Source organism: Lethenteron reissneri, chromosome 37 (genome assembly GCF_015708825.2).
Source record: "Lethenteron reissneri isolate LAM-NWPU_2019-01 chromosome 37, ASM1570882v1, whole genome shotgun sequence".
Lineage (NCBI taxonomy): Eukaryota > Metazoa > Chordata > Hyperoartia > Petromyzontiformes > Petromyzontidae > Lethenteron > Lethenteron reissneri.
The window spans coordinates 5673097-5699534 of record NC_083815.1 but is presented as its reverse complement, the minus strand read 5'-3'; the positions used below and the strand labels follow the sequence as shown (position 1 = coordinate 5699534).

The 26438-nt window shown below is 45.5% G+C and overlaps 1 protein-coding gene across 2 annotated transcripts in view; it reads right to left on the bottom strand.

The window, feature by feature from the left end:
• LOC133351433 (alpha-1,3-mannosyl-glycoprotein 4-beta-N-acetylglucosaminyltransferase C-like) overlaps positions 1-26149 on the bottom strand; it is a 59667-nt gene extending 33518 nt beyond the window's left edge. Inside the window, exons 1-2 of one of the 2 annotated variants that reach the window (XM_061566638.1) lie at positions 25821-26149; positions 1476-1622 (exon numbers count right to left, since the gene is read on the bottom strand). The gene's annotated coding sequence lies outside the window, so the exon portion shown is untranslated. The remainder of the gene's footprint in view (positions 1-1475; positions 1623-25820) is intronic. The other variant, XM_061566640.1, reaches the window with a different exon arrangement.
• Positions 26150-26438: the final 289 nt, after the last annotated feature.

Genomic DNA, 26438 nt, shown 5'->3' with positions numbered 1-26438 from the left:
CTCCCTGAGGGGGGGGGGGGGGAACCAAATGCACATCACATTTTAGCTCGGGCTTAATATTATATCTTGTAGAACTGCCGCTTTAAATCTTGCGCTAATACTCAGTCTGCCGTTCGCTCACTGGCGTAGATTCTTGCGATAGGAACTATGGTAATTGCTAGGTGCAGAGCGACGTGAATATTGGATTGTGCGCTATAAGCTCCTCTGATCCCCGTTAGCTGACTAGCAGCATTCTTTTGCTCGGTCATTACGGTGGACAAAAGAAATTCACAGAAGCGCGGAGTTCATTTAATGCAGATGTGGAGTCCACGGCTATGACTATTCTTGGTCGACTTCTTTCTCCTTTCGTCCAAATGGCGAGTATCAAGTGTGGTTCTCTATTCTCACCTGCAATCAGCAATTTTCCCGGACTGTGTGCTAATATTACCGTGCGTGGCGGTGGTAACGTAATGTCTCCTGAAATGTGTTTCCAGGAGCCTGCTGTGCGCAAACTGTTTTGTGCATTTTTTTTGATATTTGTTCAGCTTATTCTTCCTCTCGCCTTTTCACTTCCATCACATGAATTCGATCCTTCGCTGCGTGCAACGAAATTCACCCAGAATGTGCCTGGATCTCGTCAGAGATCGGAAGCTAAGCGGGCTTGAGCCTGGCTAGCGCCTATATGGGCAAGCACAGTGCACTTCAGGTTGTTGTAGGCTGCTACGGTATGTACGTGTGCATGTGTGTGCGTTCCACTTCTTTCCCACCGTACATAGCCAACCGTGTCTAATCGGAGGTGCGGGTGAAGGACAACACGCAGGGATACGTGATAGACACCAGAGGGCAGTTGAACACGAAGGCTTTCGCGACCAATATTATCCATAATCGTTTTTTTTTTGGGTTAGATCGAAACAAAAGGTTTAAGACTGAAACAGGAGGATTTCTAACTTAATTTGGAGCTTTCGTGACTGCAGGAATTACTCTTTGGTTCTTTCGGTAAAGTCACGTATAAAGATAACATAATAAATTAAATACTAGCATACGACGTTTCGATTGCAACACAAGCAATCATCATCAGGTATAAATGAAATAGAAACACAAATCTAGTATACTTAGAAACGTAATGTAATACAACAGAGAGTTGGATAACATAACAGTCAACACCCTATCTGGTTGATTACGTTCTTCCTGAGAATGCTAAATTTGAGAGAGAGATAAAACACAGAACCAGAGACATATAGACAGACACATAAGTAGAGACAGATATCACAGAGATACATAGAGAACAAACATAGGCACACAGAGAAACAACGCCTCTGTGTCGAGGCCTTAAATAGAGAGAGGGGGCGGGGGCGGAGAGAGAGGGAGGGGTTAGAGAAATTAGCATGTCAATGAGTGGCACGGTGAGTGGTACGGTGCGAAAGCTTGAAAAAATTAGGAGACAGGGCGAGAGAAGGTACACGAACGAGCAGCAGGGCGTGAGTCACTTCTCTCACCTCTACCAATAGTAGCAGCTGGACCCTGAAGATGCCCTCCTTGCTTCACACACAGTGGCAATCTTTGTAGTCGTCACGGTGAGCGAGCTGGCAGCGAGCTCCGGCGTGTTCGACTTCACGAGCGCTGGGTCTGGTCACCGGATGGAGCTGTTCACATCCCAAAAAAAACCTTAAGGATTAATGATTTGTATCCATAATAGAGGTGTTTGCGTTAGATCGCGTGAATATAAATGTGTCGTTAAACCCGCCGCCACCCGACACGGCCAATGCGTAAGGTTTGTCACGTAAACAAAACAAAACATGGCAATTCCTTACAATATCTGGCTGTCGCCTGATGATGCTTGTTATAATTACCGGCGAAACATCGCTTCACAGGGCAGTGCAGCAAAATCTATTGTTGTACTGCTCTCTCTATGCTTAAATGTCTATGATCCGTGCATTTACCATTCCGCACTGACCAGCGTGGTGAAGTCCGGTCAAATAACCCCAAAGCCCGACCCGCACGACATAAGATGGCCCTAATCCAGCAGTGAATTAACAAACCGCCGTGCGTGTTGAGTATTCCTTAAATGAGAGTCCCTGTGATACGTTTTTACCAAGGCTCTTTGATAATTGAATTCGCGCAAAAGCCAAACTTGAAAAAATATTCATCTGTGCATAAAGGGAAAGTTGCCCTTCAATGCCACACACTTTCTCAGAAATCAATTGTCCCACAGTCTGACAGAGCTCAAATGAACCGAGTGGTGGACTTGAGGTCCTCTTCCCAGGGACTATGGCCTAGAAGTACATTGACAGCAGCAGTGGCGTGATCTTAGCTATCTCGCCTGGTAGCATGCAGGAGGTCATGGGTTCGATCCGGACCCTAATGCTTGCATATTTGGAGTTTGCGTGTTCTCCCCGTGGTCGCGTGGATTTCTCTCCGGGTCTTCCGGTTTTTCCCTCAACATTTAGAATCAACATCAGTTAAGAAGATTTGGCTGCTCTACATTTCCACATTGGGCTATCATTTGTGGCTAGGTCGCATCTTAAAAACAGATATATATAGCTCAGTGGGCCTTGCCTGGTAAGATACAAAATACATTTTAAAAATGTAATTTCAGTTAAATTTGTTTAGAAAGCAGCGACGGCGGCAGACATGCAATTCAGCTTTGAACATGTTTTTATATTCCCTGAGCCAGCCTTGCCGCTTGAACTTTAACTCCTTGCCTAACTAGCAAGCGGCGGCCTCCACGCTGTTTTCGGACGGCCTCCAGGCAAGATCAACAGAGGCACTCGGTCGTAAATACGGCCTTCAGATTTGCATTCAAATTCAGTGAACAGACTTAATATAGATATGATCGATAGACACGGAAAAATTTCATGCAAAACGAACACCCCGATCACTGCTCTAACCGCATTAGACACGTTTACATGCGTACATTCGTACCTACAAGCACACAAAGACAAAAGTTGACTGGTCACATCCAAGGCCAGTGTTCAGATTCGTCCTCACAATGTATTTACAAGAGAGTGGCAGAATGCTAAACTGTGAAAAGTCAGAATTTTTTTTATATGAAATAAAAAAAATATAGGCTGTCGGTATATTTCAACAATAATAACACGTAATCGATCACGACGTTTTGATCGCAACGCAAGCAATCGTCATCAGGCGGAAGAAAGGCCGCGGAAGAAAGGCCGATTGCTTGTGTTGCGATCGAAACGTCGTGATCGATTATTTTTAAATCCTTTATATTAAGTTCGCTTGCTTGCTTGCGCGCTTACGACCGTGCAAATTTTTCCGTCGTTTTTTATTGAAATCCTTTATATTAAGTTCACTTGCTTGCTTGCTTGCGCACTTACGACCGTGCAAATCTTTAGGTCGTTTTTTAACCCACTTCCCGTGATCCAATCGAGCTGACATTTTGCACACAGACTCGTTGTGCGTGACAATTAATTTTCGTGAAAAAAATGTGCAAAATTTTACACTTTTTAGGAATTTATTTATATTTAATTACCAATTGCTTAATGCTGCCAGGCAATCATCTGACCCATAGGTGGCAGCCATCTCAAGCCAGAGGACGAGAGGACTCTAGCCGCCACGCATATAAAGGATTTATAGTGAAAAACTTTGTTTTTACGGGTTAATTTTTTTCTACCTACGTGACTTTACCGAAAGAACCAAAGAGTATGGATTCCTGCAGTCACGAAAGCTTCAAATCAAGATATAACTGTGATAATGAGCTCTTGGGTCAGCTTCACTCCTAACCCACACTCTTACTGTAATCCTAACCTTCAATGTACATTGACTGTGACATTTTATAATTTAGCTTAAAGCAAGCTGGGAGAGCTAGTCAGTAAAGTGGGCCTCTCTTAAGGTGCTGTGAAAGATCTGCAGCGGCACTTGGGAAGAAGGCGTTCTCTTCGCAACAACATGAGCAATAGCATCAGCGTTATATAAACGATTACTTTGTTTCCGCGGAGTGCCAACATGTTTTTTTTCTAATATTAACAAGCGAAACAAAACAGAGACACTCGACTAAATAAAAATAAATCTTCACGTTAACACCGTATATTATAAAGTGATGATGAGTGTGAGTGCATTACGTGGCACATGAATATTCCTGTTGCAGCACGATCGCAACCATCAATTTACACTCACTGCAATGTATTAAGGAAGGCATTCTGTGATGCAGCAAGTGGCACCACGCTGCAATACAAAGACAGAGATCACCATACTGCCGAAACAAACTGTTGGGGCGAGTGCTTTTCGCGAACACCTGTGAAGGCCGGCATGGCGTACGACAGGGTGGAGGTCAGCCTGGCCGTCTTTGTCTACCCATTGCTGATGTTTACACATCGCACGAGGTATGGACATTATTTTTAAGGCCGAGTGGACCTAGGGGAGGCCCAGGACTAGTTAAATATTCACTACTGTTGTTTGGTCGTGAACTTGAATCGCAATCGGATCGTCGAGTTCGTAGCGGAGTGCGTTAACCACTGCGCCACCGTTCACCGCACAATGAAACACGGACACACACAGACACACATGATTATTAATAAATACAAAGTTCTCATTCAAATACAGCACGTAAATGTCTGACTCTATATACAGCATTACCATCAACATGAGCCACTGCCTGGCCACTGCTGGATGTAAGCCTCCCCACGTCCATCCTGAATCCCATCTGAATCACACGAACTCATCTCAATACTCCCATCGGTTACACTCTCCGGCGTTGTATCTCCTTTGACTGCTATACCTCGTGTGGTGATGGTCTTTTATCGTTCAGATTTTGACATTTCATTGCTGCATATTATTTTTTGACTTCTTTTTTTCATTCGTCAACCGTCGGCAACCCAGTCCCCTCTCGCGAACGGAGGCTCACTCTTGCGGCCTCGTTGAGCGCTCACTCACCCTGGTTGAACAAAAAAAAACATTATTCGAAACCATTGAACTTGATTCCATCACCAGTCTCGTCCATTGGTTCATCATCGCTTCCAATGAGGTGTCCTACACAAGCCCCCCCCCCCCTCATTCACTTGTCCTCGATGGTCTGTGTGCTGTCTCGGTACGAACTGTATCTGTTCCTCGACACCACGTGTGCCCTTCTCGAGTTTGTCCCCTGCGCTTCAAGCCTCAATGTTGCCTTGACCCATAAGTCCGAGCGGGTGAAATGCCCTCGTCTTTCTCGGGCACGATGGCAAACGTTTATTTTTCATTCTGAAACTCTGTAAAAATACAACAACGTATAACTCCCCAACCTTCTCTTGTTCACCTGTATTTTTATCATAATCTGGAACTTGATCCAGCCTTCGAATAATTCACCAAGATACGCGCATTCGGCAGCATTGTCCAGTCGCGTCCCAACAAATGACGTGACAACAACACGGTGCGTTCGTTGTACGAAGAATGGAGCAGCATTGGGCAGAGGACACCCTCTGGGAACCGCGAATATTGTAGTGAAACAAGACAGGGGGTAAGAGTAATGCTGTTTTGTAACACGATCCGAGCCCCACCAGACAGCTATCGAAAGAGTGCCAAACTGACTCTGTCTGACACGTGCATTAAATATTTACCACCCTGCTCACACTTCCAAAAACACAGAGCGCACTGCAGCTAAAACCCATCTAAATCCTTTCATTGGTTGTGCTTCATTTGATCACGTGCCGTTATCACCATTATTACTAGTATTGCTCGTCTTATGTCTTTTCAGTTATTCAGTTTACCGACGCATAGCCGGATTCGAGCAAGTCTCGAGTGTGGCCCAGGGTTAGTCTGTACAGGCTCGTGGATTGATGCTTAGTAATTAAGAAGAATGATGTACATTCTGTAGTCAGCTCCACTGGCACTCAGAGAGGACAGCACTGGAGAGGCAGCCGACGATTGATGAAGCGCACGTGTAACATTTATTTTACGCAGCAACGAAACACGGCGCTTTGAAAATAAAAAAGCGACTAACCACGTTGGGGAACGCGTGTTTTAAAATGCAATTATAATTTTAAGAGCGCCAACGTGGACGCTTATAATATGCTTTTGCAAAGGACGTAATTTTTTTTTCAATTACCATATGCTCTGGATTACAAGACATGCCTCCCTCCTCCCAACCCCGAGCATCTTATAATCCGGTGCGTGTGCACGTGTGTGTGTGTATGTATGCGTTTGACTAAATGGTATTTATTTATTTATTGAGAATATCACGAATGTCATAAAAATGCAGCAAATATTAACAAGCTCTAGTCATTATAAAAGTAAAACATATCTCCGTTTGTCTTCTTGGTTCTTTCTACGTGACTTTACCGAACCAAGAAGATGAATTCCTGCAGTCACGAAAGCTTAAAATCGAAATATCTCTGTTTGTACTGAAACGGAGCCCCAGCCTAATTGTGGAGTGCTCTTGCCAGTAGCGTCAGGCAACCCAGCAGTGTTTGTTTAAAAAGCCTCACTCTGAAATTGCTCGCTAAAACAAATGTCACTTGATAACAATCATCCAAAAGGCCCATAGGCTCGCTAATCTAAAACAATGTTGAGCTTTTTTGTGGAGAAAAGGATGAAAGTCAGTATGTTTAAGTATATTAATGGCGAAGTATGCCACCATATATCCTGAAATGTTGTTATACATACTAAACTGTAATTTATATACACGAATGGCACATACAAACGATCTGGATGGTACAGTGGCAAGATGACAATGGCAAAGGTAATTTGTTAAAATGCCTGCTGAAGGTTGTGTCAGGATATTACATTTCCAGGGGTCAAACAAAATTAGTTCTGCTTTCATAGAAAGTCAACTGCACTTGTTTACAAGGAGTCATGTTTGCATAGACCACAATACCTGCAGCCATAATGCCAACAAAAAAAACACAACTCTGATAATATATGCACTGTCCTTGAAGTTGATTGGTCCACACCCGACCAATCAACTTCAAGGACAGTGCATATATTATCAGAGTCGTGTTTTTTGTTTGCATTATGGCTGCAGGCATTGTGGCAGAGGTGGGACAAAGTCATTGTTATGCAAGTCCAAGTCGAGTCTGAAGTCATCAAATTCATGACTCGAGTCTGACTCGAGTCCAAGTCACATGACTCGAGTCCACACCTCTGCATTGTGGTCTATGCAAACATGACTCCTTGTAAAAAAAGGTGTCAGTTTTATTGCCAGATAGAAGGGTAAAAAAATACAAATTATAATATTTTTTACTGGCAAATGAGGTTCCAATGGTGTCAACTGCACTTTTTCTATAGATATACTCGGTTCTAATCATAACAATTTGGATCTTCCAACGTGACGAAGGTCAGAGTGCAAATCTGGCATTGGCGATGTCCTGGGTCAAAATCAAGTGGTTCTCAAATATCGTGAACTGATCCTCTCAGCCCAGTCACCAATGAATACACAAAACAAATTAATCATATTACATTTGGAATTCACTTGCTATGGCTAAATTTCAGCTTTGAAAATAAAACAATACTTTTTATGCCACAAACATTTCCCTTTTAGCAGGATATGAGAGCATATATGACCCCCTCAGTGTGTAGATGGGAAAGGTCACTTAATGGATCTCAGAAGTAGGTCTATGGCATCACATTCCAGGGATCGTTCTCTAGAAAGGGTCGATGCACTCCTTTGCAGTCGTTCCACATCGACCCTTCAGCCCATGAGCTGACGCTGATCGCACAGTGGGTATAAACTTAGGTAAAATACAAACACATTTTACGGAAATGATAATTTCTACCACCGACTAAGTGTAAGGCATTAGCGTCAAGCAATGCTCATTGTACTGATGAGGCACTGGCCTATTGGTTTGGTCATTGGTCTCAGATTTGTAATTTACACATTTTTACAAATGAGAAGAGAGGCGTCGCTCTATGGTTGGCACGGCAGCAACAACAAAAAAACACCTCCGATGAGCACGGTTTGGCTACGTACGGTGCGAAAGAAGTTCAGCATACATACGTACGCACCGCAAATTCGGGATAAATGTATGTAACGCGTGCTCTCTCGCAAGGTTTATTCGCATCGACGGACACACGTGTTTTTTTGTTAAAGACAACTGCAGGAGGGTTTACCGCAATCCAGGGGGGGGGGGGGGGGCATCTGGCGTATTACCTTAGGCGTTACCCTCCGGAGATGTTATCTATTTTAAATCCCGTGCAAACATTGCGAGCTGCACTAAAGCAGAGGCCCTACAGATATTGTCGTGCCAGAAGCACCACGGCGAGACGTCTCGTTACCTCGCACCATCCAGCATGAATATTTCTGCAAGGCATTTGCTTAGCCGAGCAATTAGAAACGTCTGTCTGCGCCTGCCATTTGTGTGTCTGAGGTACTAGAGAAGGGCTTTACCTCTGATCCCCAGTCTATGCAGATCCTCTGAACGCCCCCATTGTGCCAGTGCGTTGTGTCATGGCACCACTGAAACAGGACTCGCAATACCTTAGTCCGTAAATAATCTACTCATCTTCGGTGCACACAAAGGATCCGAGGTTAATAACTTACATATTAGCAAAAAAAAACACTCAATACCTTGTCAATAACACGGTCTTAAAATAACAATATAAAAGGCAACGTTTGGGGCAATGGTCCTTCGTCATATGAAGAAGTGTCGTTGTGAAGAAGGAAAATTTACCAAAGCGTCACCTGTTAAATAATTTTCCTTTCAAGGGCACAGTGTCATTGACAGTCGTGCTGAGTTTTTTTAAAAAACAATTTGTGCCTGTGCACCACCGCCAGTTTGCTTACACGTGGATACAGTATTGTGCCCAAATAAACAACGAGCATATATAAAGAAACTACTTTGAGAAATACAATTTCAATACATACAACTCCCCTCCCTCCCCGAAAGAAACATGTCGACTGATTGATTTCATTTCACAGCAGTGAGCAAGGCAATCCAACTGCAAAGCTAAGAATAAAAATGAACATCACGCCGTATTCATTTAGAACTTCATATATTCTTTTCCACGAGTTATCAATGTTGTGCTGGCACAATGCAAGATGTGTTGCCAGCTTGGATTCCAAAGAACACAGGATGAGATGTTTACTATCCTTTGTGCAAGCACTTCCAAGAGTTCATGAACATCTTCTTGGTTCTTTCGGTTGTGGCCGAAACGTCGTGAGAATTGTTTTATCATGTTTTATTTTCATTATTTTATTACTTCCCTTCTACGTGACTTTACCGAAAGAACCAAGAAGATGAATCCCTGCAGTCACGAAAGCTTTAAATCGAAAGTTCATGAACAGTGAGCCTGGTGAAATTTGGGGAGCGCATCGTCAGTAGTGAACCTTTGGGTCCTAGGGTGTTTCGGCCTTTCACACTATACACCCTCCCCAAAGACGGTCAGCGACAGGGTGATCAATCCTACACTTGCGTCCCATTCCCAATTAGTCATAGGAGTTGCCTTGTTGTTGATAGTAGGCCAAACACCTTCCAGAGGACTTCTCTAGAAAATGTCCTTCCAAGTTGGGAGGTCTTCTCAGCAGCAGCGGTGTGAGCAAGCGACTGCCGGGATGCATCGTGAACTGTTTGACGGCAGGGCAGGTACATGAACGAGCAACACAGCGTGGGAGTGACTTCTCTCACCTCTGCCAATAGTAGCTGGACCCTGAAGACACCCTCCTTGCTTCACAATCTTTGTAGTCGATAATTGGGTTTTTACCCTTCTATCTGGCAACAAAACTGACACCTTTTTTTTGCAAGGAGTCATGTTTGCATAGACCACAATACTTGCAGCAAAAAAAAAACATAACTCTGATAATATATGCACTGTCCTTGAAGTTGGTGTCATCTGGTCCAACCCATGTGAGACTAGGCTCTAAGGAAAGCTGTCTCGGGTGTGGACCAATCAACTTCAAGGACAGTGCATACATTATCAGAGTCATGTTTTTTGTTTGTATTATGGCTGCAGGTATTGTGGTCTATGCAAACATGACTCCTTGTAAAAAAAGGTGTCAGTTTTGTTGCCAGATAGAAGGGTAAAAAAACTATTATCATATTTTTTACTGGCAAATGAGGTTCCAATGGTGAATCTTTGTAGTAGTCACGGAGCGGTGAGCGAGCTGGCAGTGAGCTCCAGCGAGCGCTGGGTCTCATCACCGGATGGAACTTTTCACATCCAAGACTTAAAAATAAAAACCTTAAGGATTCATGATTTTTATCCATAACATTGGTGTTTGGGTTAGATCGCGTGAATATGAATGTGTCATTAAACCCGCCACCACCCGACACAGCCAAAAAGTAAGGTTTGTCACGTAAACAGAACGTGGCAATTCGTTACTAGTACAGCACACCGGTGTGTTGGAGAGCCAAGCCACAACATTTACAATTCGAGTACGACGTTTCGCCAGTAATTACAACTAGCTTCATCAGGAGACAGCCAGAATTGTGGAGAAACCTCCTGTTTCGGTCTTAATCCTCATGTTTTGATCTAACCCAAAACCCTATATTATTGATATTAGTTGCGAAAGCCTGTGTTAAACTTCATGATTTTTGTTCAGTAAAACTTGGGGTTCCAAACAGAATGGTATATTTTGTATTGCCCATTTGCCAATCCACTGCTGAATGAAGGCCTCCCCACGCCGTGGAAGTCATTGGAGGTTTTCACGACCATACTTCACCACGATAGACAGTGCAAGGTGGGTGAAGGGTGCGGGGGGGGGGGGGAAAGAACCGGTTCATAAATCAGTCACCACAGTCTGATGCTAGCCGCTGCTGGGAATCTTAACTCCACAGCACATTGGGCTGACATTGCAATGCGCTAACAACTGCGCTACCGCTCCCCCCCCCTTGTGGCGTTGGCAGGGAGGAATCGCATAAATTTCGATTTAAAGCTTTCGTGACTGCAGGGATTCATCTTCTTGGTTCTTTCGGTAAAGTCGCGTAGAAGGGAAGTAACAAAATAATAAAAATAAAACATAACAAAATAATTATTTTTCACATCCAATTATTTTATTATGTTTTATTTTTATTTATTTTATTACTTCCCTTCTACGTGACTTTACCGAAAGAACCGAGAAGAGGAATCGTATACATCAGACGAGAGCACTGGCGCAGCGTGGAAACCCAATACACGATGGCATCCTCCTATGTGAGCTGCACTTTGAGAGCCATTGACCTGTGTCTGGTAAATTACACGGGGCATCTTCTTCAGAGTGCAGCTACCTCAGATTTCCTTCGCTTCACGACAACGTTTGTCTTTTAAAGCGCAGGTTCACGCAATCGTTCTCTACACCGATCCGACGCGCGATGTCTTAGGATCGTGGCACGCGCGCTGCTCGGCACGATGTCCGACGTTTCGCTCTGTGCCCTGGGAGAATCTTCACGCGGGGCTGAATATTTTTCGGAACCCGCCAAAACCGCTCAAAATCCCACGGACCTCCACGTGACCTCCACTGTCCTTCCCCCGCCCTCTCTAGCTGCTTCCAACTAAGCATCGTTTTGACATCATGCTGGAAAATAAAATACGGTACAACCCAACAAATATGTATTTTTTCTTTTATGTCTTAGTCGTAATAAGACGGTCAGTGATAAAAGCTGGCCATGTTTTTTTTATTGTTGTTGTTTTTTTTATCCGAACCACAGCGCTATGGTCTCATGTAACGAAAGCCTTGCTCCTGCGAACACACACACACACTGCTGATGCAACTCACGGGCAGAGAAAAAAAAATATTAAGTAGATACAAACGGCAGCAAACTTGTGGACGACGATTGTCGACGAAGATCTCTTTCTATCAGCGCAAAGTCGAGGTAATCGCAGTTGCCATTTAATTTATGCGGTGGGGTGTAATTAACTGCTTTTGAAATGGAAATGAATATGCATTGTGGGATATAGCAGATGGCAAGTGCGGAGACGGAAACTTAATGAGGGCCGTGAGTGTGAGAGAAAAGGTCAGAGTTGAAGAATTCCAAGGGCATTGGAAAACTGCACAAGAGTATATGCACCATAACACTGCTAATATTACCATAAGCAGCAAAATTATATTGATGGATTTGGCCTCCGTTTTGAAGCACCAATTAAAAGCCCCATTTGCAACACAATAGACTGTCATGCTGGCTGGTATCCAGCATGGTGATAATTGTACTGATTTAAAATAACTTTTTGTTGCTGCATATACACAGTCCTTTATTGAATGTTCACAATGAGAAAAAAAAACACGAAAAGAAAATTGAAATTGATCAGATATATTTTTAATAAGATATTGGATTTTCATATTTGCAGTGTATTGTACATTTGTTTTAAGAGTAAATATTTCTTGCTTCCTGTTTTAAATTGCATTTGTCTGCTTGCAAATTATTTATTTACGTTGCACATTTATGACCGATTGTGATTTTAATTGCAAATCCGCCATTGCAGTTGAATAGGCGAATCTGTATTCGCGTAACATAACTTCGACAAATGAATTGCATTTCACACATCATTCTAAAAAAAAGTCCAATAAACATGACAGGAAGGTGTAAATCTGTGATCGTACTGTAATATTCAGCTGATAAATTATCCGACGAAAAATATCGTCAAAAAATCATACATTCATTCTTGTTAACCAAGCACGGCAGTCGAAACAAAGGGCAAACGTTTCTGTAATCAGGTGGGCCAAGAGTGAATGAAGAGGCCACATACTCACGAGAGCCTAGAGGAGCTCACCTGACGATCCCTGCAGTGGGGGTCTTTCTGCCAGCAGTGGTACGAACAATAAATTGCAGGGTCTGCACCTTTATCTTGTTTGTTTTATTCTTACCAGCAGAGACTGTTGCTAACTGGTTACGTAAAGTCCACACGTTGTTACTGGTTTATAAGAACATCTTTCACTTGGCGTCCTCTGGTCTCGCCCCATTTGAGACGAGGCTCAAAAGAAAGCCGTCTCTTGTGTGGACCAATCAATTTTAAGGACAGTGCATACATGATCAGAGTTGTGTTTTTTGTTTGCATTCCGACCGCAGGTATTGTGGTCAATGCAAACATGACTCCGTGTAAAAAAAGGTGTCAGTTTTGTTGCCAGATAAAAGGGTAAAAAAACAATGATCATATTTTTCTACTGGCAAAGGAGGTTCCAATGGAGGAAAATCTTTGTTTAGTATTGATCATAGCTTCACCTGCGAAGTCGTATCTCATTTTCATGATTATTTACCCTGCAAAGAAATATATTTTTAACGAGTTTATTCATTAAGGTAATTCACAAATTTAAACCACAGTATCACGATGGCAAGATTAGTCTTGTAAAAAAAGTCACATTGTCATAAACATATTTTCATGTTATAATTTTGCATACGTTTGGTAATGATACCCATAATGATGAACCACCTTTTTTTTACCAATACATTGCTGAAGATATCCCTCCCCACGCCATATCTTCATGGAGGTTGTTTAACCATACACCATCATGCTGGTCAGTTTGGTGAAAGTCGGGCCCAGAACCGTCTAGAACTCTAGATATTACTGCGTCATTGCTTTTAGCCGTTGGCTTGGTAATGATCAAAGTCAGTTTGGCAGGTTGATGGCACAATGCACTAACCACTGTGCCACAATCATAATCACAATCATAATCATGATTGTGGCACAGTGGTTGTGGGAGGTTTTATGACCATACCTCACCACACTGGTTCAGCGGAGGTGAGTGAATAGGAGGCCCAGGACTGGTTCAACATCGCTCACGGCTTGGGAATTTAACTCAGATAGCTCGGTAATGACACTGAAATTATTTATCAGTCATTGACAGGAATCAAACAATAGCCCAAAGGTCGCTTGTAAATTATTGTTATAGAGGTTATACTGCTGAAATATTTCTATTGTAAGCAGGACTTTTTTTTCTTCAAAATTATTTTAAAAAATCCAATCCATTGATGGAATAACTTCCACTTTGAAGCAGGTGATATGGTAATTGTCTGCATTAATATCAAATACGCGGAAAGATGAAATGCTGTGGTAACACAATTTCATTTAATCTCTCACAAGTAATGTAACAGTGAAAACTGCTAAGAGAGCCTTACATTATTGGATTTTTTTTATTGGCTCTAAAGGTGGTCCAAGGCACCACGAACGAAACAAAAGCCCCAATCATGCTGCAAAGTGCCCTGCAAAATACCAATCACTGCTTGTCATTTGGTACCAACAAATATCCTCCTGCCATTGCTCTCCGTTCCGAATTTTCCAAGCATTCCCAAATAAAAGCATCATCCTTATCAGGACCACAAACACTCTAATTATCACAAGTGGTCTTATCATTGCTGCAATCAAAAAAGAGTGCAGGCAGGTGCATTTTCCGTTTCGCTACGATGCCTTTCGTCTGCGTCTGATGTCTTTGCATGGAATGGTAAAAGGCCGCTCCGCTCAGTGGCGCAGCACAACACCACTGCTCTTTCGTGAAACAAATACTTTAACGTGGGTGAGGCAACATTGACCAATATCGTGGCCCGCCGTCGTGGCGAGCGATGGGATCTGTAAAAGGGTCTGTGATCTCTATGTGAGCATCCGCGAATGCATGCTGTGCTTAGCCACATATCACCGCGGCCTAGTGGGCTACCGGGCAAGTGGACCTTGGGCCGTGAGGTGCAGTCAGTAAGTACATTTGGTATTTGTGCCATTCTGATAGCAGAGTGGCTATTTCGAACACGCCGAGGTTATTCTTTACAAGCTTTGTAGAACATTTCTAGGGTCGACTGTTCCGTCAAGGTTAGTGCCTCGGGTTGACTGCAGAACTGGATGAGGGTAAGTTCCACCGACAAGGAAAGGACACCGTTGAGTGGGCGAGTCATACGGTGAGGGAGTGCATGAGTGAGCAGATGAGCGAGTGAATGGGTGTGTGAGTGGGTGGGTGAGTGGGTGGTTAAGTGGGTGGTTAAGTGGGTGAGTGGGAGGGGAGGTAGGTGAGTCGATTGGCCGGACGTCGCAAATAGTGTGTGACTCAGTAGGTGAATGGATGGGAATGTGAGTGGGTGCATGATTGAGCAAGTGAGCTAGTGAATGCGTGAGTGGATGTGTGGGTGACTGAGTGAGTGGGTGGTTGGATGAGTGAGGGGTGGGTGTTTAAGTGGGTGAGTGACCGACGAGTGAGTTGGTGAGTGAGTTGGTGAGCGAGTGGGTGAATGAGTGAGTGGGTGGGTAGGCGAGCAGGTGGGTAGGACACCGCTGAACCACGGAGGTTAGACTTCGGCGTCTGAGTGCATGTCATGACCAGGTCGTCGTGTGCTTGCTGACCGGAGTTTAGGACGAATGGTACTAGACACGCACATTTCAGCCGCACAGGATGGCGCACATTGTTGTGAACACTTCAGGAGGACGCGCAGCCTCTATTCAATCATCTGCTAGGCTTGGCAGCCAGTGCAGCTGGTCACAAATAGTCGCCCTAACTACTGCGAGCTGGTTTTGTGGAGAGGCTATGCTGAGTGTGCGACACAAAGAAGAAAATTCTCTATTCTTCTTTTAGAAAGCTAAGGAATTTGCCAGCAACGTGTTGTATGTTGGTGCCAAGGTTGGCGATCCAGTGTATGTATGTACGCTGAACTTCTTTAGTAACCGTGCATAGCCAACTGTGCTAATCAGAGATGCGGGGGAAGGGCATCAAACTAAACACACAAAAAATGTAAAACAAAAAATTAGTTGTCAACCCAGATGATGTAAAAGTGCTTAGCTCCAGTGGCTTCCTAATATCGGAAGGAAGAGCGATTCAGAAGCGCATCTGAAAGCGCGCGATGCAGTGGCCGTCTTTGTTCGAGGGCTGGCCGCAAGCCTCTGCTGCGAGGATGACCGTAGGTTGTGTTATGGACGGTTTCACGGGTAGCCTCATGGTGAACATCTGAAATGCTGCCGGCGAATGAACAAAGCGGGGGCCGAGGCATTATTAGGTGCTGCATTAGTGACCATAGTCACACTGTGAGCTCTCCCATTTAGCCAGATAGATTGTTGGGGCAAGTACTGTTAGCGAACACCCATTACGGCTGCAATAATACAGCGAAGGGAGGGTACGGCCAGTTCCATACCCAGCCGCCTTTGTCTTCACATTGTTGATGAGAGTGGTGTGATGTTATCTTCCCTGCCTAGTATACAGGAGGTCGGGGGTTCAATCCTGTCCCTGCCGCCTGTATATTTGGAGTTTGTGTTTTTTCCCTGTGGTCGCATGTATTTTTTCTCCAGGTCCTCCGGGTTTGCCTTCCACATTTAGAAGCATGCATTGAGAATATTTCGATTATTTTGGTACAATAAATGTCCAAATCGTGGGCCACTTTGTTGAGCTATCACTTGTGGCCAGGTCGCTTCTAAAATATGAGTTAATACCTCAGTCGGCTTTGCCTGGTAGGATGGGGATGGTTTATATGTGTGCAGCAAATCTGGCTGTGACGGGCCCACCTGATGACGGAGACTTGTGTTGCCTCCGAAACGTCGTGATTTTATTATTTTATTTTTTATTAATTTTAATTTCATTTTTTACCTACGTGACTTTACCGAAAGAACTAAGAGTATTATATGTATTTGTATGTGTTTGGGTGGTTTGTTTACCTTTCTTGTACTTTGCACTGTCATCGTGTGTTTGTGTTGTTTGTTGTTGTAACGTTCTTACACCGCCCCGACTGGACATCTGTGAAAAAAGCTTCATAGCTCAACGGATTCCTCCAGCACAAAATACATATTCTGATTCCGTACTCGGCAGGTTCTCGTTTAATGTTGAGACAGCCGAGGGGAGGCCCAGGAGAGATTCAGATACCGCGTGCCACTGACGTCATTCTTGGCTCAGGACTTGATCCCAGGTCACTGAGATACGAGTGCACTTGCCCTAACCACTTGGGTGTGCAACACGCATACACATCAACAGCAACAACAGCTGCCGTTCATCGTTCAGTGGCGGTAGCATCACCACAGCATGTCAGGCAGGCTCGGTGCACCCTTGAGGCCATATTAAGTTTTGAAGGCTCCCTGGCAGGAGGTTATGGGACAGACTTAGGTCCCATAGGGTTAAACGCCCGAGATCGCGGGCAGATGCACAACCTCTGCTTCCGAGTGTGCAAATTGCGGTGTGTTGCTGCAGGATCGTTTGCTCATTGTTGTAAGTGTTGAGCCTCTGCCTCGTCATCTATCTCCTAGTTTTCATCAGCCTCCTCCGCAGAGGTCGATTTTGACACCTTTCTTGTTCCAGTCATTGGAAAGGACACTCGGCACCAAAGTTATTCTGTACCGCATCCGCCCATCTCTTCTCTCACCAATTAATTCCCATTTATTCCCCTCTGTTTGGTGAAAGAGAAGCTTGGGCATGCAGCGACTGGACATTTGGGCTACGTGACCCATCCAGTCAGTGCAACCTTGCTTGCTGCAGGAACTTGGTAAGGACTATGTATCCGTATTGTTCAAGGATCAGCGAGATCCTCACACCTCAGATGTAGCAGACGTACAAAAAACATGGGTGTCTGTGGAGGACCACACTTGCTTGAAACCACATTAGGCTTCAGAAAATATTTATTTAGTGGTGCCCGGCAAGACGATGCAGTCAGGGCATCTCTCAGCATGCTAAAGAGAAAGATGCCCTGGCAGTTGTACAATCACTGTGGGACTCATTCCATTCCTGCAGAACCCATCTCGTGGTCCAAGCAGTGGAAATGATTCCACCTAAAGTCAGCCTGAAAAACACAATCGCCACGCTCCCACAGCAAATTTATTGGGAGGTCTCGGGCCCCTGATATCTCTTTGCACCTCCTTGGCAGATTGGAAATCTCCCAGCCAGCCGCAGTGGGTGGCTACTTCCTCCAACTTTTTATAATTGCAACTCTCGCAGGGTGAACCCAAAAAATGCGTTTGGGCCCGAGGAGTTTTTCCATCTCAAATAATCCACACAAAATGCCCTGCAGACCTGCAAACTCGAATCCAGAGGTCAGACATCGGATTGCGATTCTTTTCAGACACAAGTATAAAGATCCCACATGTAGCCTTGATGGACTGCTGCGGAAAGTGGCACATATGAATGCCGACATGGAACATCAGGGGGTGGGTGGCCAGCACCACGCCCGACCGCCTTTGTCTCCCCAGTATGATTTTTACACACAGTATGAGGTACTCATTTAAGGCTGATTCGACCAAGGGGAGGCCCAAGACCGGTTTAAAATAATCGTCACTGCTGTCGGCTACGACCAGGAATCGAACGTGCTAACCACTACACTACCGACCCTAGACACACACACACACACACAACGCCTTGATCTGTACTTTGACAGATAAGTAATCTTTTGTCCGTGTGATTTGTTTAAATAGGGGAAGGTGTGAGAGTAGAAGCGCAATTCAAAGACACATCCTTGTCTCCTCTGTTAGTGCGAGAGCACCTAGTAAGCCACAGGCAATCAGCCTCACATCTAAAAAAGCAGAACCCTGTCAAAAATTCCCGTGGTGGAATGTGATTTTCCATTGTAAACACGTTTGTATTTCGTATTTTTTATCATTATTATTGTCAACGTTGATTGCTGAAAAGCAGATGCCGGATGCACTTAGCCCATTTTTATAAACTAAGCCTCACGGGGGTCTCTTGTCCGAGAGAATAAAAAGAAAAAAATGAAGATGCCTGCACGTGCGTCGCCTTGTGAACAACGTAGAGCTTTCTGTGTAGGGTTGTTGTTTTTTTTATTTCTTCCCGCGGTCGTGCCACACGGCTCTCCGATGTGTTTTCGGGTTGCACCGCGCGTTGTTTCGGCCACGGTGTCCGACGTTTCGGGAAACCTCCTTGAGAATCTCCCGGCACGTGGAATGAAGCGGTTGGACAATGTTGAGGCACGGCCCTAAAACACGCACGCAAATCATCGGAGAGCGACGTGCAGATTCCGACGGCTCGTATCAATTAGCACGTGCACCGCTCAAGTGGAGCACAAATGCTTTTTCTTTTTAAGTTACGAGCGCGAACTTAAAAAAAAAACGTCTTCTTGGTTCTTTAGGTAAAGTCACGTAGAAGGGAAATAATTAAGTAATAAAAATAAAACACAATAAAATAATTCTCACGACGTTTCGGCCACAACGCAAGCAGCCGTCCTCAGGTGAAGAACAGGTCTGTCGAAAAGACGTGACTTTGCCGAAAGAACCAAGAAGATGAATCCCTGCAGTCACGAAAGCTTTAAATCGAAAAAGAAAAAGAAACTGACGCACCCTTTTTTGCCGTCGTGGTGATTCTAGAGTCAACATCAGAGCCATGTGGGAAGCTGCATTGGCATTAACAATAAAGAGAGCGCGTGACAATAACACTTCTAAACCTTTGCACTGGGTACACTTAATGAACCAATTTCCCACCCCGATAACCATTTCTACTGCATCGAAATACTCTGAAGCACGTCGGATGACACCATTCCCGTGCGTGACCGCCTCAACGCCCTTCCCTGTGGAGCCCCGCGTCTTGCTCTTTCGTGGCATGCGCAAGAAGAAAAGCGGCACCCGCGGTGGCAGATCTCCCCTCTGGAGGCAAACTGGGTACGTAGCCAACACTGGACTGCAGTCACGCCGACTGGGAGCTGACTCGATTTGCAATTATAGAGCGAGGAGGATCTGAATCTGCCCAAACAATATTTGCGGACCACCAGCTCCCTCTAGCCTGGACAAAGCAGTCCCCTTTCGAGTTACCATTCCTCAAACGAGAAGACATTTAATTATGATAAGGTAGCTTTTTTAGTATTCTTCTCAACAGACGAAGCTATGCATCAACTACCACACACAATGGTTTGCTCAGCATGTCTGGGGGGGGTGGGGGAGGCGAATCCTTTGTTAAAGGAACTAAACCATTCAGGCTATGAATCCCGTGTGATGAAAATCTACATTCGATACAATGCTACACAACTTCGCATTTTCAAAACGGTAATGTATTCATTTTCTAACTGGTTCCACCTCACCCATACTTATAGCTCCAGAGTGGTTACTCAGACATGACGAACATCCTGGCCGTCAAAAATACCTCTGACCCCTTCGCTCCCGCCGCTGCAAGTTCAATAGAGAAAACACCACTCAACTCACCCGAATTAAGAAGAAACAAATCTTGTATCATCGATGTACTTTTTCAAATAATCCTAAGATAATTGCTCTCTCTATGTGATGCACAATAACCCACTGGTTCATTCGCCTAGCTAAAACTCTCACTTGCCTTCAAATATTAGCGTATTACCATCTTCCTAAAAAATGTATCATCACCAAAACTATGCATCTTTCAAGCACATCTTTGCCAGATGCATTTCCAGGCAATAAATAAGTAAATTAATAAATTAACGGCCACGGACTACAGCTGAGTAAGTTAAGTAATTTTGCAGGTGCAAATTGAGTTCACCGGGGAAGGAGCCGAGGAAATTACAAAGAGAAGGGTGACTGGACTTGCGCAGAGCTCTGTGACTTGTCACGTCACGTGCCATAATGCCCCGCTGTTGGCCCATCATGCCCTCAAATTTTCCCCTAGACTGGGCCAATCAAAGTGGAATTTATTTTTTTCCGAAGGAAATCCAATTACAGCACTCAATAGAGGTCACTGGGTGGCTGAGGGGCCCATGTCCCAGAAAAAGTGCACCCACTTCGCAATGGAAGAGCTTGCTGCTCCACAACCAAATTCCAAAGGGCTGGTGGGGGAGAGAAGAGGGTAGGTGGGTGAGTCAGGACCAGGTAGAGTAGTTGGGTGAGTCAGGACCAGGTAGGTAGGTAGGTGGGTGAGTCAGGACCAGTAAGTAGGTGGGTGAGTCAGGACCAGGTAGAGTAGGTGGGTGAATCAGGACCAGGTAGAGTAGTTGGGTGAGTCAGGACCAGGTAGGTAAGTGGGTGAGTCAGGACCAGTAAGTAGGTGGGTGAGTCAGGACCAGGTAGAGTAGGTGGGTGAGTCAGGACCAGGTAGAGTAGGTGGGTGAGTCAAGACCAGTAAGTAGGTGGGTGAGTCAGGACCAGGTAGAGTAGGTGGGTGAGTCAGGACCTGGTAGAGTAGTTGGGTGAGTCAGGACCAGGTAGGTAGGTAGGTGGGTGAGTCAGGAAACAGGTAGAGTAGTTGGGTGAGTCAGGACCAGGTAGGTAGGTGGGTGAGTCAGGATCAGGTAGGTAGGTGGGTGAATCAGGACCAGGTAGGTAGGTGGGTGAGTCAGGATCAGGTAGGTAGGTAGGTGGGTGAGTCAGGACCAGGTAGAGTAGGTGGGTGAGTCAGAACCAGGTAGGTAGGTGGGTGAGTCAGGACCAGGTAGGTAGGTGGGTGGGTCAGGACCAGGTAGGTAGGTGGGTGAGTCAGGACCAGGTAGGTAGGTGGGTGAGTCAGGACCAGGTAGAGTAGTTGGGTGAGTCAGGACCAGGTAGGTAGGTGGGTGAGTCAGGACCAATAAGTAGGTGGGTGAATCAGGACCCGGTAGGTAGGTGGGTGAGTCAGGACCAGGTAGAGTAGTTGGGTGAGTCAGGACCAGGTATGTAGTTGGGTGAGTCAGGACCAGGTAGGTAGGTGGGTGAGTCAGGACCAGTAAGTAGGTGGGTGAATCAGGACCAGGTAGGTAGGTGGGTGAGTCAGGACCAGGTAGAGTAGTTGGGTGAGTCAGGACCAGGTAGGTAGGTGAGTGAGTCAGGACCAGTAAGTAGGTGGGTGAGTCAGGACCAGGTAGGTAGGTGGGTGAGTCAGGACCAGTAAGTAGGTGGGTGAATCAGGACCAGGTAGGTAGGTGGGTGAGTCAGGACCAGGTAGAGTAGTTGGGTGAGTCAGGACCAGGTAGGTAGGTGGGTGAGTCAGGACCAGTAAGTAGGTGGGTGAGTCAGGACCAGGTAGAGTAGGTGGGTGAATCCGGACAAGGTAGGTAGGTGGGTGAGTCGGGACCAGCTAGAGTAGGTGGGTGAGTCAGGACCAGGTAGAGTAGGTGGGTGAATCAGGACCCGGTAGGTAGGTGGGTGAGTCAGGACCAGGTAGAGTAGTTGGGTGAGTCAGGACCAGGTAGGTAGGTGGGTGGTTGAGTCAGGACCAGGTAGAGTACAGTGAGGGAAAAAAGTATTTGATCCCCTGCTGATTTTGTACGTTTGCCCACTGACAAAGAAATATAATATTCCGCGTGAATTGTTCATCAAATTGTACAGCCGGAGGATGAAACGCATCCGAGGAGGTGGCCACCGGGGAGAGAGTGGGTCGTGAGGATCGGCTCGCGAGCTGGTGCTTCGCGGATCATTGCGTCGTAGGATCGTGAGGGTTTTGGGCCATTGCTTGGGGTGGCCTTCATCCAGCAGTGGATTGATACTGGTTCATGATGGTGATGATGAGCGCCGTCTTCAGGAACACGGATCTCGTTATTTTAACTCGCAGATAAAACACAGGCTGTGACATTACAAACAAGGAGGAGCCATTTCGTGAGCAATTTACAGGAGGATTTGTGTGTAGCCTTTGGCATGACTACACGATAGCATTTGTCTGGTAGAAGGGGCATTTGGGTTTTAGTGAATTTGACCCGAATGCATCGTGGTTCATTAACATTCGTACTCTGAGTAGCGTGGCACATTTGCGTATGTGGCTGTCCCATCCCAGCCTATTCACAATGCAATGGAGCAATCACGTCAAGCCATTTTGGTGGCGATATAATATAACGGATCACAGCTTAGGGAATACACAAATAAGAGCTGGGGGAACATTTGATTATTTCAAAAAAAAATGTTGCCTGCACATAATTTAACTCGAATGCTTTAAAAATAAACATATTATTAACAGAACATCCAGAACAGTGACAGCTAGCACATAATGCCGTACTGCCACTACATACCGATGGCATATATTCAAGCAGAGTAAAAGAACAATTTATAAATATGTATTTATAAAGGGATTCAGTATTGTAACGATATTGATGTATGTCTATTAAACACAATATAGCAAAATCGGTAGCACATCTATGCGTGGCCTTGGGGGAGCTCATGACTGTTGCTTTTACCAGCGTCCCTCAAATGCGCAAAGGCATATTGACGTTTCAGTCTGCAAAGGAGGACACAGTGGTAACAAACTAGAGGAGAATTTTCTCCTCTGCTCTTAGCCAGCGCAGTATGCAGCAATAGTTTAATAGTTATAACAGCTCAATGAGTTTAAACTTTTCACATGTAAAGCCTGTCCTTTTTGTTATCCTGTGAATGATGTCATGTTCCTGTTCTGTCTGTTCATCACTCCCCATCGCCTCTTTCCGCCTGGCTTTCTCTTTTAACGCTGAGCCGCGATGGGACGTGAAGTGTTCTCACTCACGGAACGATGCGAGACGATAACTTGAAATATTTAGAGTGGTGGAAAAACTTTTTTTTTCTTCCGTATATTTTCAAATACACACACACACAAAGTCAGAAAATACCCTGCGGTGTTCCCAGCCACTAATAAGATTCCCTGCACTCGGTACTGGGCTAGGTCGTAAGATTCACCACCGATGGCCGTGGCTGCTACCAGAAGTGCACGCAGTGATAACAAGTAACCCAGGGGCATCTCTTACAGACCGCACGTCACACACAGTCAAGGGCTGGGCCACCAACACAGCGAGTGACAACCAGTGCCACCTGCTAAGCCCCTCGCCCATGGGGTGACTCCTTGCCTGCACCTGCCCTGCTGTTTATGCCATTTATTGTGAAAATCCCGTCACAGTTCCTATGATTGCTTTTTCATTGCTTTCATGGCTTTATTTTGGTGATTTCGAAAAGTGTATTGGTTTAGCCATGTTTGTTTGTTGTAGTACAGAGTTAGACTGATGGCCTTAATCTAAGTGTTCTTGTGGTTGTTGTTGTTTGACTTGCATCCCACTGGGATTTTTGCACACAGCGTTGGTGTACGGTGTTTTTTCTGCAATATTTTGCTGTCTTTTCTTGGATTTTCTGTTTGCACTTAGTCACATATTCACTTTAAGATGTTTTTTGTTCATGTTTTTGTTTTTTGTTTGTTGCGGTTGCACCCGATTCAAGAGCCGAATGGCTCACAGGGCTATACCTAATAAATGAACTTGAACTTGAAGTGGCCCGGCTTTCTCTGCCCGTAACGAGTGAATTGCAGACACAACTCCGACTGATCAGCGCAAACCAACGCCGCCACACATGGTAGTAACGTGACAACCTCCACACTCCCCTCCCGGAGGTTGGCTGGAAGAGCGCAAGAAGCGTGGTCATTAACATCTACGCCTCTCTCTCAGGAACGAAACAGGTGGACTTCTCCACAAATCTAGCTGTCGCCTGATGAAGCTAGTTGTAATCACCGGCGAAACGTCGTACTCAGATGGTAAATGTTGTGGCTTGTCTCTCCAACACACAACCAGTGTGCAGTACTAATGACGAATTGGCCACGTTCTGTTTACGTGACAACCGTTACTAGTTGGCTGTGTCGGATGGTGGCGGGTTTTAACGACACATTTATATATTTACGCGATCTAACCCAAAAAACCCTCTATTATAGAAGAGGCAGTCGGCGGACCACGCTTGCTGCTTCGTTGATGTTAAATATGCCCGGCTCCGAGAGTCGAGCCACGCGCACTGCTTTCTATGCATCCACTCATTTAAATTCCGTTGGGCTGACAGACACGTCTCTGATGAGGACAAGCATCAGCATCAGCAACAGCAGCAGCAACAACGACAGCAGCAACAGCAGCAGCAACAGCGGCAGCAACAGCGGCAACAACAGCAGCAACAGCAGCAGCAACAACAACAACAGCAGCAGTAGCAACAACAACAGCGGCAACAACAGCAGCAGCAACAACAACATCAGCAGCAGCAACAACAGCAGCAGCAACAGCAACCACAACAGCAGCAACAGCAACAACAACAGCAACAACAACAGCAGCAGCAGCAACAGCAGCAGCAACAACAGCAACAGCAGCAACAGCAACAGCAGCAACAACAGCAGTAGCAACAGCAGCAACAACAGCAGCAGCAACAGCGACAACAACAGCAACAACAACAACAGCAGCAACAACAGCAGCAACAACAGCAGCAGCAACAGCAGAAACAACAGCAACAACAACAGCAGCAGCAACAGCAGCAACAACAGCGGCAACAACAACAACAGCAACAACAGCAGCAGCAACAGCAGCAACAACAGCACGGCCCTTTCCACATGTAACAGCATCGCAACAGAGTCCGGCTCTCGTGCTCACTGGCAGAAACACAGCGACACGGCACGAGATGTGCTACTCGGGGTTCCTTATTTTGTCTTACCGTTGTTGTCGTTGTTGTTGCAATTATATAATAGTTTCGCAGAACGTTAAAGTAATAATTGTGTAGTGCGAACACACAAAAAAAGATTCGTTTGTCCAATCAATCAATTGTCCCAGGATGAAGTATTCAACGGGTTCGTGATGTTATGACGTTCAGCACTCCACGGTTTTTTTTCTGTAGTCTTTAGAATGTTTTTCTTTAGTCATTGAAACATTTGAATTTGTAAAGATTGCTATACACCTACGATTGGCACGGTTGGCTACGTACGGCGAGAGAAAATTCAATAGACTATACAATTGCCGAAACATATGTGCTCATCCATTGCGAGCAGTTAAGAGCAGTACAACCCCAAATTTAAATACATTACTACAAACGCACGTGTAATATATACAGTGTAGAGATTTAAAGTCCAAATATATAGCACATCTGTATATTTCTAGATTTGAAGTTTTCGTGTTTTTTTCGGTAAAGTCACGTAGGTAAAAAATAGAATAAAAATGAAAACTAAATGAAATCACATCTGTATATACAAATAAAAAAACTTACATCTCACTGACACGGCTAATTTAATTTTTAACGTTACCCATCTACGTTTTGTGACGCTGTACAGAAAGAACCTGCAATTGTGATGTCCATCATAATTGCACTATAAACACTTACTGACGGTTATGATGAAGCAGCAGCAGCAGCAGCTCCTGCCATGCATTTTTATTTCCATTACGTCTTGCATTAAAGTTGCTTCGTCAATAACGACTTACCTAGCGGGGAGCACGTAGCATCATCACCATCATCCGTCTCTGCCCGGGATGACGACTGATAATCTGCCCTCTTCTCAACGGAGCAGCCGCCGACTGGGTTAGCGCCACTTGGCTCTGGCGGTCAGATTCGCCACGCCTGCTCGCTGGTCCGTCTTCATCCACCCTCCCCCTGCCCCTTCGCAAGCGACGCGCAGAGCGGAGCGCTCGCGGGCTCTGCTCCGGCTGCTGCTGCTGCTGCACGGGGCAGCAGAGAGGGCTGTGAGACTCTGCCGTGTTTACCGCCTCTCCCCGCCGGAGCGCATGGAAGCGGTCTCGCAGCTACCCCCCACCACCACATCCACATCCACCCCCCAAACGCGCGCACGTCGTTCACGAACGCCGCGTCCTTCCATTGGGCCGGGCGCAGAGCCACCCCTGCCTCTCATCCTCCTCCTCCTCCCCAGATCCACCGCTCCCCTCCCTCTCTCCCTCCCCATCAGCACCAGCACCGCTCCCTCCTTTCAATCAGCACCCCCCCCACCACCACCACTGCTGCTCCCTCCCTCCCACCGCTCCTTCCCCGGAACATGAACACGAGCTTGCCTCCTTCCCACACGTGCAAGCACTCCTCCTCCATCC